Source organism: Pelodiscus sinensis, chromosome 11, assembly GCF_049634645.1.
Source record: "Pelodiscus sinensis isolate JC-2024 chromosome 11, ASM4963464v1, whole genome shotgun sequence".
Lineage (NCBI taxonomy): Eukaryota > Metazoa > Chordata > Testudines > Trionychidae > Pelodiscus > Pelodiscus sinensis.
Window position 1 is genome coordinate 29,465,348 of NC_134721.1, and position 15,288 is coordinate 29,480,635.

The 15,288-nt window shown below is 39.8% G+C and overlaps 1 protein-coding gene across 3 annotated transcripts in view; it reads right to left on the reverse strand.

Moving 5' to 3' along the window:
* CACNA2D3 (calcium voltage-gated channel auxiliary subunit alpha2delta 3) overlaps positions 1-15,288 on the reverse strand; it is a 755,257-nt gene that overhangs the window by 190,730 nt on the left and 549,239 nt on the right. The window lies entirely within an intron of this gene.

Below are 15,288 nucleotides of genomic sequence, written 5' to 3' on the forward strand. Positions count from 1 at the left end.
GGTTAAATCATAATTATAGAAGCACCCAAATACATTTTCTTCTTTTTAAATGAGGTCATGCATTTCACGTAAATGAGTTTTGCAACTCTAAAATTTCAGTTTAGCCCAGCCCCAAACCATCTTTGCCACATAGGCACACTGCACATGAACTTTGCCAGTCAGGAGGGTTAGCTGTCCAGGGTACCTCTGCTGTGTCTCTGAAGAGAGATACCAGGGGGCTAAAATGAGGGCTGGAGAAGCAGTATGTGCACTAGCTAAGCAGGTGGAGTTCTCTTTTCTTCCTCTTTCCCATTGGCAGATCTGCCATGATTGCCTCAGACTAAGATAATGGGTTGAGTCAATTTGTCTTAGGTTCAGACTCAGAATTCTCATCAGCTTGCATAGCAGTAGTGGAACAATGCCAGTCAGGATTCCAGGAACCCCTTTTGGTGCCTTTATATCCAGCAGGTTTAAGTTTGTTGGACCAGTTGGTGGCATCAAACACTGGCTGGTTCTGTATCTCAGATTTTAACATGTTTCTTCAATTTAGGGAGAGACCAGGCCTCCTTAATTTTGGCCTATTCAGGATGAACCCATGAAACAATTTATCATCATTGACCAAAGGAGAGTGGGATTACTTGGAAAATTGTGTCTTTGCACCTTACCATTTTTCCCTTTTCACAGCATCTTGGTTACAAGACAAATGACATGGGCAGGGGGGAAGGAAGGAAGGGCAGGCATAAATGACAGCGATTCCTCAGAATGGACTGACACCACTCTTGACACCCTGAAGATTTTTAGGCACTTGCTCATTCTCATATAAAAGGAAGTACAAGTTACTATTTAAAGCAGCCTTTCAATGCAGCGTTGTTTTTTTTTGGGGGGGGGGTGGATTTAAATTAGGTAAAATTATCCCAGCTGTCAAGGGCATCAACCTTTCAAGTACAATGAGGACTTAAGGTTTGTCTGTGGGGCCCAGACAGACTGAGCTGTCCATATAATTTTCTAAAAGGAGGGAGTAAGGAAGCTGATCACTCAGAGGAAACTCTTGGGGTAGCTGCATACCCCATTGCAGTTGTGTGAACTACATACAAAACCTCCATCCAATCCCCACATTGCTACTACTGTATTGCAGGGGAGGGCAAATGTTAGTCCAGGGGCTGGATCTGGTCTGCCAGAGTTAGTCTCTGGTGGGTCCCCACACCGCCATATTTACCTGCTCCTCTGCAGGTATGGGGGATCACAGTTCCTGTTGGCCGCAGATCGCCATTTCCAGCCAATGGGAGCTGCAATTGCCAGTGCCTGCAGAGGTGCAGGTAAATATAGCAGCAATGGCCCACCAGGAACTAACTCTGGTGAACTGCCGCTTCTTTATTGCCCACCCCTGCTCTATCAGGACACATCCTCTAACTAAATTTCAGATCAGGGCCAAATTTTGGAGAATGTTGGCACATTTTAGTTTGCACACCCAGTATCTTTTGAGCACAATCCTTTTCTTATAGGAGCTGCCATGACTATTGCCTGCTCAGATTTTCAGAATGTAGACGTCACAGTCATTGGTGGCCAGGTCATTTAAAGAGGTACATTAGGAACTAATATATTTGACTGTTGAGCTCTTTAACATTTAAGTTCTTTTCATTTCCAGTGAGTTGTATGGCCTCCACTCTCCCAAACAGACCTATATCATGGGACACAGAATTATCCTCTGCATACTCAGAGCTGCCAGCTAGTCAATGGGAATGCAAATAGGTTTCATGACTGAGAAGGTTCGTATCAGATGGGAGATACAGAAGAATGTGGAGAAGGGATCACCACATGGTCTGTTTTTTTAGAGATGCTTACCAGCACCTAATGTGATCCTTGTCCTATTGATCAGCAATGATTTAAGTAGATAAAGTGGGGAGGAGCGGAATCTGGGATGGTAGCCAGAATCAACTGTGATTGTACCAGTCTAAGAATGTATTCTCCTTAGCTAGAGTAGTATGGTTTAGCACAGCAATGGGCAACTTAGGCTAGTGAGTGGGCTGCCTGAGTAGCCCTCCTCCATCTCAGTGGGCCGCAAGATTGTCGTAACCAGGACGGTCTCCAAGGATAGGGTAGTTTTGTTAACTGCACTTGCATACATAGAATTTGCGGAGCATGCCAACTGAACCATGGCAGTACTTTGATTGGATGCAAAGGGAGCACACGGTTCTCACAGTCAATGTTATGTGCAATCAGCACTCGCCTCACTTCACATGTCCTTGTTGTACATGTGTCACTTTAGTAATTCCGGTAGGGAAAAAAAACAACATGGAAGAAAACCAGCATAATTTTGCAACGCTGTGTCTGGGCAACAGTAAACGAAATGTCTCACAGGCCACATATAGAGCATCGATGGGCTGCGTATGGCCCTCAGGCTACAGGTTGCCCAACACTGTTCTAGCATGCAGAAATGGTGGGTATGGAGGAAAGCCTCTTGGGCATCACAATAAACAAGGCCAGAACAAATGTAAATCAAGACATGAAAAAGCATTCCACTGATTATGGGGTGACATCTTGGAGATTTTAGATGATTGCCCAGGGCTACTCAGCTCTGACTTTGTGTATTTGTCAGGCATCCATTAGAACATTTTTATTATGGACATCCAATTCAGCCTTAAGGGATAGGTGAGAACAATTTGCTTGGTGGGATGACAACTATGCAACTGATATCTGGTGGGTTTTGCCACCTTTATAGTGGGGTAAGACAAAAATCAGAGCAGAGTTTGGCTGCAAGCTTTGGGGAAAGGGATCACTAACATCAAGAATTTACTATGGAAGCACAGGGACAATCAATGTCCCGTACTGGTGATATCCACTGGCAGAGATTGCTGCGGGTTTCCTAGTAGTTGCTGTAACCTTTTTATGAGGTTAATAGCTTGGGCTTATGATTCAGATTTACTGCTCAGGACTGGGTGGGAAGATGGTTTCAGATGGACAGCTGACCACTGCCATAATCTTTGGGTCATGAAATGACTGGATCAAAGACATCAACTACAATCATTTCCTGTAAAGACCACATTTCACCCTTCATTAATTATTTTTAATTAAATATTATTTCTTTGTATTAAATGAGAATGTTTCAGAAAATTAATTCGATTGTGAGGAGTTTTGCTTGGGTCATTCCCTGGGCAATGATGTTTTAGTGGAAATACTTTGAAATAGTAGAATGGTAGTCACTGGGTATTTCCATAAGCATCCATTGTGAGACAATTAACACACAAACAGGTAAGTAAACTACAAAGTAAGCCATGATCTAGGAATTTTCCATGAATATTAAATCTTTTAAGCTCATTTCATATTAAAAATATAGTACTATATGGTGACTGCTGAAAAACAATTATTGTTTGAACAAATTTGGTGAGAATTAAAAATGAATAATGTATCCTTTTACCAATCATTAAACTAAACTTTGTCCTACATTTATCATAACTGGAACCAATGTACATCACTGTTATCTAAAAAAACAAGCTAGGATTCTTTATGTTCTACTGTAAAAGGGAGCAAATACTTAATTAGAATTTCATGGGTAAAATATCTTCCTGTGTCACAAATGTAAGAATTCAGAGAGCGCCAACTCTTAAACCAAAATGTAGTTATATCTTTAATGAAATGTTATTTGTTTAAAAACTCAAAGACTACAGTATCATTGCTAATAGATACGTAGTTGCTCAAATTTTCAAAATCATTTTCCGATGGTATAGACAAAAACTGACAACTTCCAACTTCTTCAACATGTCCCATGTTCAGAAATAAGCTATGCATGCATGGCAATAAATAAATCAAGCATGTAAACTTCCATTACAAAACTACACAGCTGTCCTTTCTTTGGGATTTCTGAAGAAATTTCAATTCCTAAGACGTGTCATGTGAGAAACAAACTGAAATATGGGCAAATGTGCTTTTTTACTATACCATATGATACAATATGTTTCCATGCAAACAATAAATGGCAGCTTATTCAAAAATATAAAGGAGAAAAATTATTTAAATTATTATAGACAATATATTGAAAGGCATTTATCGACTAATGCAATTTTCAGTTCTATGGAGTTTGACTCTCTCTAACTCGGCACCCTCAGGACCTGACCAGTGCCAACCAGAGAATTTGCCAAACCACAGGAGATCAATATTGTCTAGCAGCATTACCAAACTTCTACTGCTTTAGCCAGACCCATGATAATCGGACATCAGGCTAACTAAAATCATTCCAGACCATGGATGTTGCCAAAACAGATAGTTCCAGACTAGAGTGGTCCAAACTGTACCATGGAGCACCTTGGAAATGAATCCGTGTGTGTGTGTGTGTGTGTGTGTGTGTGTGTGTGTGTGTGTGTGTGTGTGTGCAAATGAATCTGTGTGTGTGTGTGTGTGTGTGTGTGTGTGCATGCGCACACACACACATATTGCCTACCCAAAGTAATACATACTGCCCATTACCGTATTTTGTAATGTTATATTTATCTAAATGTGCTAATTCAATGTATGTGTCTATTATAATAAATCCCACTTGGTTTGGGACTACTGAGATTTGCACGTTTAGAGAAATGCAAACCCACATTTTCTTTCATTGTATGCATGGCCAGGCCATTAAAAAGGTAATGTAAAATGTTGTTCATTGACCAAACTTTATTTACAAAGCAGAGAAAACAGGGCCTATGCCCACCAAAAACTTAGAACCTCAATCCAAATGATCAGATATTAAAACACTTTCTTTTCATCATGGCTTCCATCTCCAAGCAGGCCCTGCACCTCCCTGAACTTTCTCTGTTAGTTCAACTATACTCATTTTTCAATCCTGAATTAATCCTTTTAAGAATTTGGAGTCTAGATACTCAGGACCATGCTGCAATCTGTTTCTTAATCTTAGTTTCCCTGATGTCATTATGACAGTGGTTTGCAAACTTTTTGAGCTGAGCCCTCCCATTGACTTATAATTTTTGGTTGCATCTCCACTCCCAAACCCAAAGGACAAAAGGATGCTACTCATAAACCTAACAGAGACCTTCACATGACTTTAATTACATTACTTGCAACTTTAATTAAATTAACTGATGAGTGATGGCTCAGGCCCTTTCACACACTACTGGCTTAAACTGCCTAGCATTGCTACTCACCCCACTGAATTTCCTCCACTCCCCGTTAGGGGAATGCGCCCCACCATTCGAAAACTTCTGTGTTATGCTTATTTTTATCTCCTATTATATGGCAGTATATGAATGACTAGGTATTGATTTCCTTCAACTAGATACATCACAAAAAATAAGAAAATAAAAATAGTTGACAATGAATAAAGTACCAAATTCCACTGGCAAGCTTAAATGCTAGAACATACAGAGACAGATGTGAGCTGAGAAAGATATGCGCATTGATGTGTTTTTCAAAAATATTTTGCAATGCAGTTTTTTTGCTATAAAATTAAGCAACAAAACAAGCATAATTCAAGCACTTTTGAACAGTTCACATTGTAGGAAAATCAGCCGGGTCTGACATGCTAAGAGAGCCCACACTTTGGTAGTAAAAGGAGCAGAAATAGAGACAATACATCAAACTTCAGACTCATTCATGTAATGAGTAAAGCTAGTTGAAGAATGTAAAAAAAAAAAAAAAAAAAGTTAACTTTTGTAGATGTTCCCTGAGGGTAGCTGGAATTTTAAAAAGGGCCTCTGGACTTTTCGTACTCAAATCCAACTGACCTTACCTAGGGATTAGACATCTAACTATTCTTTTGGAAATTCCAGCACACTTTTTTGTTTCAAGGAATAGTGCAAATGTAAGGTGACAAACTACCACTGAATAATATTTCTTCAACTCTAGCACATGGTGAAGGCATCTATGCAGCAGTTAACTGTGTTTTAGGTAAGAGTTAATAACTTTTCAGAATTCTCTTCCATTTCCAAAGAATGTATTCACTAGCTCCAGAGATGGATGTGAACTCCATCCCTATTTCTAATTTACTTGATTCTGGAGAAAAAAATAGAAGAAAACCAATATACACAAAAGCTGGAAATTCAAGAGTTATTTTAAAGACATTGTCAGTGAGTTTAGTTAATATTGGACTCAATTAATAATTAGCCAAGGGAACAATAATTACTGGATCATTGTGATTTAGAGATCCTTTAAGTGAGTATTGCTTTCCTGAAGTTGTAGGTCAAATGAAAATATCATACTAACAAGTAACATAAAAATAATGAAAGGAATAGATTCTCTGCTCTGCTCATTCTTGAGGTGTTATAGAGATCAAATGACTTCCTTGAAAGAGGGTAAGAAAAATTTACATATATTTGGTCCCTGGATCATGCCATGTGTAGCTTATTGACAGACTTTTGTGCCCATATGCAGCATGACCTTCAGCTGGCTCCATGTAAGTGCATTAAGCCATCTGCATCTTCTATGATCCAGGATAATTCTCTGTTTGTATGAAATATGGCTCTAAAAAGGAGTTCTGCCCTTTAAACCCTGTATCTCTGCAGAATATTTTCTCACCTGCAGCCCAAAATCCAGAGAATAACAAAGTTTGCCTCAATTAAAAACAACAACAACCTTCTTACCTGAAGAATATGAGGAATTTTAAAGGGAAAGAATGGCAAATGGATGCAGAGAGACATATTCCTAGTAAAGTACTAAAAAGTAAGGTAATATTTTTAAAGTCTATGAATATTTGGGATCATGCGCTTTATGCTAAGTTGCACAATAGTGTAACTAAAGAACATCCTTACTGTTAAAATAATCAGTAGTTTCTCTATTAGTATTAAAAACTAAGCTTAAAAAACAGCAAATTTCAACATTTTATTTGTAAACACGTAGCCTACGTCTAGACTACAGGGTTTTTGCAGGATACCTCTGGTTTGTTTTTCCACTTTTTTCGTGGAAGACCAAATGCACTCTTTTGGGGAGCCCTGTATACCTTGTTTCATGAGGCACCCTGCTCTGCCAAAAAAGGAGGCTTTTCCAGCATTTGGCCCCGTCTAAATGGAGCCAAATGGCGGAAAAGCCTCTTCCAAAAAAAAAAAAAAAGTGGAAAAAGCTTTTTCCGCAAAATCGCAAGAGTCTAGACCTATCCAGAGAGCTGACTCCACAGGGCAGCCTTACATGTTGGCATCGGTCAAATGGAAGTGTTTGAAAAAACAGTGGTTTTTTAATGCTAAGAACTGGATTAGGAAGTTTTATTTGAGAAGCTGCTTTATCTGCCAGAACATGTGACTGTTTTATTCAGTAACCATGGAATATAATAAGGAAAATGTTGGATGATATTTCTGGGAATGACCCAAAGTTTGTAGTCTCCTTTTGATCCACTACCATGAGCTTTAGACAATACTAAAAGAAAGCAAAACGTCTCTGTGGCATATTTATTTTGATTAAGGATAGCAACATCTGCACCCTACTTGGTGTCTCCAATAATAATTTAGAAAACTCCCTATGTTTCATGCATACACACCTACTTAACAGAGAAATTAATGGACAGAAAAATCAAGGCATTTCAAATATCCCATAGGATTTTATTTTAAAGGAAGAGAGAGGCGTGTGAGCAAACTTAATCCCATCTCTGTTCTCACAGCACAGGCCTTGAAATAGTGTGAATGAAAAACAACATTTAACCTATAGTTCCTCCCTGTGCCTAAAGTGACAAGGAGTCCTGTGGCATCTTATAGACTAACAGATTTATTGGCGCATAAGCTTTCGTGGGCAAAGACCCACTCTGTCAGATGCATGTTAGTCTATAAGGTGCCACAGGACTCCTCATCGCAGATTCAGACTAACACAGCTACCCCTCTGATACCTGACTCCCTTTGCCTAGTTATTCCAAAGAACTCAAGGGCCTAGGTAGGGTAAAAAGCACATACTCTGTTAGAATGGGCCTGACTGTTCCCTGACATTAAGACATAAATCAAGGGATATATCTGAAACTCTTTATAGACCAGGCGGCCCATCAGGTTAATCTGATTGCGGGTCATAAGGCATTTTGCTGACACTGACTGGCCACAGGCACTGCCCCTCCACCTGCACAGCTCCCAGCGGTTTTCCATTCCAGGCCAATGGGAGCTGTGGGAGTGGCGCTTGCAGGCAAAGAGGTTGCAGGGACATCCTGGCCACCACTTCCTGCAGCTCCCATTGTCCTGGAACTGGGAGCTGTGGGGGGCAATGCCTGTAGAGAGTCAACATCAGCAAAATGTCTCCCAGACTGCAAATTACCCTGATGGGATTCATGCGGCCTGCAGACTGCAAGTTGCCCATTACTGCCAAAGGCTATCTGACTTGACTGGCTTTGGTCTCAGTAGCTGTGGTTTGGTTCTGAATAAGCTCTCCCATTAATATGCAGCAATTCAGTAGGCTGAGTACCATTCTCCCACATAGCAGCATGGCCAAAGTACATCTGCTGGGTATCCTGGAGCTTATAAACTCTGTGTGATGGGGTAGATATACCCCACACTAAAGAGAGGGGGATGAAAGGCTTATGGGCAGAGAAAGTCCTGCCCCTTTCAGACAACTGGGCATGCTCCTGGCGTGGGGATTGTATAAAAGGCCTGAGGCCAACTCAGTCAGGAGGGGCTGCAAGCAGAGAGGGAATTCAAGCTGGAGCTCCTGAGCCAGCCTGATTGATGCAGTCTTCCTCCGAACAGCAACCCTAGCAGCAGACCCAGCTGCAGCCGCCGCCAGAGGAACAAACCGAGCAGTCGTCCCAGTCGCAGCTCTCTCTGGAGCCACAGACCCCATCACAGGTGCCACTGCGGCAACCCCAGAGACTACCCCGTGACTGGAGGACAGCCTCAAGGTCCAGGTACACCTTGCACAATCCGGGGACTGAACCCCCTCCAAAGACAGTACGAAGTGGCCCAGGGCAGAGGAATACCCTACTGGGAGCTCAGTGTGTTGCGGGTGGACTTCCCCTGAGCTGGCAGTGCAGTCAGCACTGCCAACAGGGCCCTGGGTTGGGACCCGCTGGAGTGGGAGGACCCGGGTCCCCCTACACTCACTCCAACTGGTGGTCAGCTCTCCAACAGCCAGGGAGAGCACACCAGCTACTCAGGCCTCTAGGCCACTGAACTTTTGGACTAGGCCTGTGGGCCATATTCCCCCTGGAAAAGGCACACTGGACTTTTGGGACTAGGCTTGTTGGCCATATTTCTCCTGGAAAAGGGGCACTGAACTTTTGGGCTAGGACTGTGGGCCATATTTCCCCTGAAGCAGGGGAACTGAACTTGTGGACTAAGCCGGTGGGTCATATTCCTCCTGGAAAAGAAATAATGAACTTTTGGACTAGGCCTGCAGGATCGTATTTCCCTTGGAAAAGGGGCACTGAATTTTTGGACTTGGCCTGTAGGGCCGTATTTCCCCTGAGTAAGGGACATTGAATTGTGAGGTTGGTATCGTGCGGGCACGCCCCGTGACACTCTGGTATACTACATCTTTCTCAATAGTTGGAGAGGATGCACAAACAAGTTTTTCTCCCTGCATCACAGCTTTCTATGGGGACAGCACAATAAGAGGATTTGCTTATCAACTGAATGAGCATCTTTTTTGACCTATGTGGTAGGATTGGAGTCTTGAGTTTGCTGCTATGTCCGCTGCTGTTCTGCCAGCTATTCCAGGAATACTTCAGTTTTCCTGTTTTGGTATTACATGCAAATGGACTTCGTTCCTACTTCAACCTCAACAGAACACACAGGCCTGAGGTTAGTAACAAAATTTTACCTAAGGTTCTGCAGTATTAGTAATTCAAAAGCAACAACAAATCACACTTTCTTCCTCAAACCTGGTTTTCATCCAGGATCTCCCTCAACTCCATTATTTCTCTCCTCCCAGTAGGCCATTCCCATCTCACTTAATAAGAGGGAAAGTGAAAAAAATCACATCTGCTTCAATGAGCCAGCCAAATATCTGCAACTTAAAGGAGTGTTCTAACATTTGCTAAAAGCAGGCCAAAAAACGAGTCTTACCTCTCTGTTACAGTGGCCGATTATGTTAGCAACTGTGAGGCATTCTGGTATGTAGTCATTTGATAATACTTGAGTGGATAAAAGGATTACTCCTCATTTAAATCCTGTGTAGGTAGAGTTGGTAGGAATTTTGATTTAGTAAGACAATGAATAAAGAAAATGTGCACATACCTAGACAAAGATGGTCCACGTATCATGGAAACAGTTGACAGGGAAAAGAGATCCAAATTTTACTTTTAAGTAGTGATAGACAAACCTCAAAGAGTGGAAGGACTTCCTCTGTCCAAAACATTCAGATGTTTATCTTAATCTCCCTCATGTCTAAAAATGGATATTTCATAAGAAATCCATAATTTCTTGGTTTTGAGTCAGGTACATTGTACCACACTACTTGCTTTACTCTGGGTGTTTCAGTTTGTGACTAAAACTAAGAATTATACTGGGGTATAATAAGAAAATAGATTCTTCGAGGTTTGTTTTTAAATTCTGGGTGAAGATGAGCATTTTTTTCCTATATTGGTTTGCTACACTTACTCCTAAAACACAAATAAAAATTTGGTGGTTTTACAATAGATCAACTAGTTCAGGAACCTTTTAGTGTCATAATAGCTAGACTAGTTTGCATGACAGTTGGTAAGCAGAATAATTTTAAAAAGGCTACTGCAGAAATATATTTATCTGTATTTTATGTGGATCCAGTATTTTATGTGGATCTTGGGTTTTTAAAAGGTATTTTATCACTTATACATACAAATTATTTACAAGTGGTAGATGGATTTTCCTAGGTTATTCTAATTCATATATTTATGGTGGCATTTTTTTGGTGGTGAGGGGGAGTTACTCAAGGCCTTGAAGCTGTGGCCTTAAGTAAATAGTGTATCGTAGCGGTTCCCAACCATGGATCCATGGACTAGTGCCAGGCTGTGAACCGCTGGCTACCGAGCCACAGTGGCTGCTGGAGCTGAAACCGGTTGTTTGCAGCAGCACAACCACACAGCAGCTGGCTTCAGCTCCAGAAGCCATGGCAGATGATTTTGCCTAGTGGCAGTGCTGGGACTGAGGCAGTGGCAAGAGTCAGAGCAGGAGGACTGGGGACTGCAGGGGCGGGGTGGCGTCAAAGGGTAAAGGGGTATTGGGTGAGAGCATGGTGGGGTCATGGGGCAAGTGGGTGTTGGCAAGGGCTGTGGGGTCACAGGTCAAAGAGTCAAAGGGCATGGGATGTAGGGGTGGAGGTCAGAGTGTTAGGCTCTGCAGAGCAAGCCAGATAGCATAAAGGCCACCCAAAATTACAGGGCAGTAGATGATAGAACCCATTATTGGTCTGGGTGGACTCGCAAATGTCACAGGTTCCCTGGCCCAATTTCCATCAGGAGTCTCCAACACAGTATCAGGAGTTCAGGAATGATCCTTGCTCCAGAATCTGTACATTTTCCTTATATATGTATAGCTAACTTATTTTGCCCCAACTTCTGACCTAAAACTACCACTGTTCATAGTTATTGCAGATACCATATTATTCTCGTTAATGTGTTTTGTGTAACAGTTATAATAAATCTGCAGCCTGTCTGCTAGAAATACAGAATGGCATGCCTGTCTTTGGGATGCAAGAACAATTAAGTTAAGGACAATAACAAAGTCCAGATTTTTTTCAGATGTTCCCTTGTTTTTCAAAAGGAATACTTAGTACTGTTTCATTTTAACTGCTATTATGAAGGAGTATTTTTATATTTCACAAGACATGTACATTTCCTAATTATTATTAATTAAAAGAATATGAAGTAAACAATACACAAATAATTTAAACAAAAGAATCTTTGAAGGGGTAATCCTGCTTTAAAATAAATAAATAAATAAAGTATAATTAGGCCTCAGAAGAGTCAGAAATCAGACCTTACAGCTGTATTTCTCTTCATTTAGTATTTTTCTGAACTTGTAATTTGTTTTTCGGGAAACCATAAGTTACATCATTATTTTCAGAATATTTTCCACCCACTTTTTTCAATAGTTTTGATTTTTGGGGAACATTTTACCTGCACTTATTTATATGAGTTATTACACTTTAAATTAAAAAAAAATCTGTTCTCTGTTAAAATGACTTACTGAATGCATCCAGAAAGCCCAAACCAAAAGATAATATAGTTTAGAAGTTAACTAGTACTATGCTGCTCCTATCCAGCTTTATTTCCCACTCATTGGAGCTTTTTACAATAGGACTAAAAAGACTATCTCTTGCAATAATTGCTATAATTAAAAAGATGCTTAAGGTCATTATCAGGCAACGTCTCTCTTGTTTTTATACAACACCATTCCTAGAAGCACAGTCTTCAATAGGTTTGAGAGGAATACCTGCTTACAACTGAAGTTCACTTTTATTGTGGAAGAAGTCTATTGGAGTATTTATGTATCAGTTGGTATAGTTTTCTAATGGAGAGTCTTACACTGAAGATGAACAATATGCATGCACTAATATGCATCTCATACAAAGAAAAACTTGGTTAAATTAACAATTGTGAGGGTATCATTTTCACACAACTAAAAATTCAGTAAATGAAGATTCACTTTCAGACCAACATGGATCCACACGGATTATTACCCAAACGTGCTATACAATAGCTCAGGTGCTCTACAAGAACATTATTTTTAATTGAAACATATAAGAAAACACAATGTCTCCACTCAGTTTCTTACATGGACAATGAAACATGCAACTTGAGCTCTGACTTCAAGATTACATGAAATTATCTATAAGCATGTGTGTATCAAAGTATCTCATTTCCAGAGGAGAAAGTATGAAGTTGGAGTTAAAGCTGTAAAACTGGATATGAATGTGATATAGACCAAAAGTAAAATAGGAACAGAACACTGGGGATAGGATAACAGGAATGGGCTATAGTGGAAGCAGGCTTCCACAGGGGGCATGGGAGTGAGTTGGGAAGTACAGGGAGCAGCATATGAGAACCTGACCAGTATATGTGGGAAGATGTGGAGCTTGTGATAAGGCATCTTAGAGTGAAAAAAAGAGAAGTTCTGCTCTGATGAACCCCCTTATGGCTAGGTGACGATGTGAGGAAAACATGGGAACATGACCATGGGGATGATGGAGATCTCCCCAAATGGTACTACATCAGTATCCAGGCATACCTGCCAGTAACCCCATGGGAGACATTTAAATTCTGATGCCGCACTCAATTTTCCTTCATCCCTAACCTTGAGTTGCCCTTCGTTCATCTCACCCTTCCCTCACATCTGTAGCCTCACTTCTGTCCCTGACAACTCTGCACAGCCCTGTATCAACCTCTCTTCCATATCCTCTTATGGCTTAGCCTGCCTCCTTGATTATCTTGCCTGAGCATGCTGCACTGATCTACTGCTACAGGCTGGAGAACAGAAATAGCTTGTGAAATGTGATGGCACCATTGGCTTGTTTGTTGTACTATATAAGCTATTATGGAAAAGAGCAATAGCTCTTTTGTGTTTACATTTAAACTGTGACCAGAGACATTAGAGAAATCTCTGTGTGTGAAGTTTGGAGAGGCTGTGGTCCTTTAGTGATAGGATCTATGGAGAGAATGTTAAAAATGTCTAATATTTAGACAATGTTAGTAAATCACTGGCCACACAATATTACTGAAAACTAATAATCCCCTGAAGAATGTGTGGTAAATTTAAAGACTACTTTCAACAATTTAATCTTCATTCAACAATTTTAATTACAGATCTCGATGTAGCCTTACTACAGAGCCACTAGGGCACCTTCTATAGATATGAGATAATAAAAGGGAAAACCATTAACCTCCATGCAGAATTAGAAAAAAGAGGAAATCAAAGTAACAATAAACCAAGGTCAAATATAAATATTTACTGAATGATTCTTTTGTACTTAATTTGATTCAATTTAATTGTATAAGTTTAATAAAACTGCTAAAATTGCTAGTCGTTCATTTAAGTGAAAATAGCAGCGTTGCAAAATTTCAACTTTCTATTCCCAGTGACAGTTTCAACACTTCAAAGTATAAAAAGGTAAATGAGGCGAGGAATGATAAATGACACTCCAAAATTGCTGAAACATGATAGCATCAAGATAAAAGAGGGCAAAATTCTACTTACACAAGTTAAAGGATAACACAAAAAGAAAAAAGAAAACTGTCAGGAATTCTGGGAAACAAACATCACCACATTTAAAAAAAAACATTTGCAGGAGATATGAATTCTTTAACTAAAAATAGATTTAAAAACCCCAGATGATTTTTAAAATACCCTTATGTGTTCTTATAACTATCTACCTCAATTTTTGTGTCTAATTTATACACTTCTGCCTCTTCATACAAGTTAAGTAGAACAAAATATCACAGCAGGAGTAGGACAGTAGATCTTGAATCCTGCTGTGTTTGTTCAAGAAAGCAAGTAAAACTATTTCTAACAGGAAACAAAGGACCCAGTTGGGCCATTAAACAAGAATAGTTTTTTGCTATTCTATGAAGCACAAGTGAATCAATTGCCATTCAAAACTGGTTCAAAGCTGTGGTTTACTTTAACTTCATATTTCAGAAAAATGACATTTCCCTCCACACAAACATTTGGCCCAAGAATGTTTTCAAAGTCATAATGGAAAACAAGTGAAATTTGGCAAAATGATTAAATTTCAGATGTATTTTAAATTATTATTTGCACAGCTCTTTGGGGTGTTTGCTGATTGATCGTTCTTGCCACTCTCATTTTTGTGGGCTAATATTAAAAACAGAACCATTACTAAATTAAGTTTACTACCATATTTGTGACATTTTCCTTTGTCAATTTACAAGACTTTTATGGTTTTTCCTAAAGACCAAGGTACAATAAATAGCTGACTTAAACTGCACCCACTTCACATCACCTCCAGTCCAGTTTTGAATTTACAATTATTAGTTCCATATTGGATTTCACAGTAATTTACACAATAGGTTTTGATTTGTATTTCATTCCTACAAACTAAAATGGAACAAGCTTCTCGGTGGATAGCTAATGGCTATAGAACAATGACTAAACACTTACTTTGTCCATAGTTGTGACATTCAAAAAAACCTCAAAAGATTTTATAAAGTTGACAAAAGACTTATGATAGGTCTAAAATACTAAAGGTAAACTTGGTTGGTACATTTGTATTTTAGATCTTCAAAAGATTACAGTAAGCATGTTTATAGAGAGGTGACTGTTTGAAATGTTTATAGAGAAAACATTCACAGAGGAGACACAGATTCCAAAAAAACAACAAAGTTCAGACATCATATGAGAGAACATGTGCACTAGTAACAAAGACATTCATAAAGATGTGCATCAGTCCTGTACTGCTCCCCTTCACCCCGCAAACAGC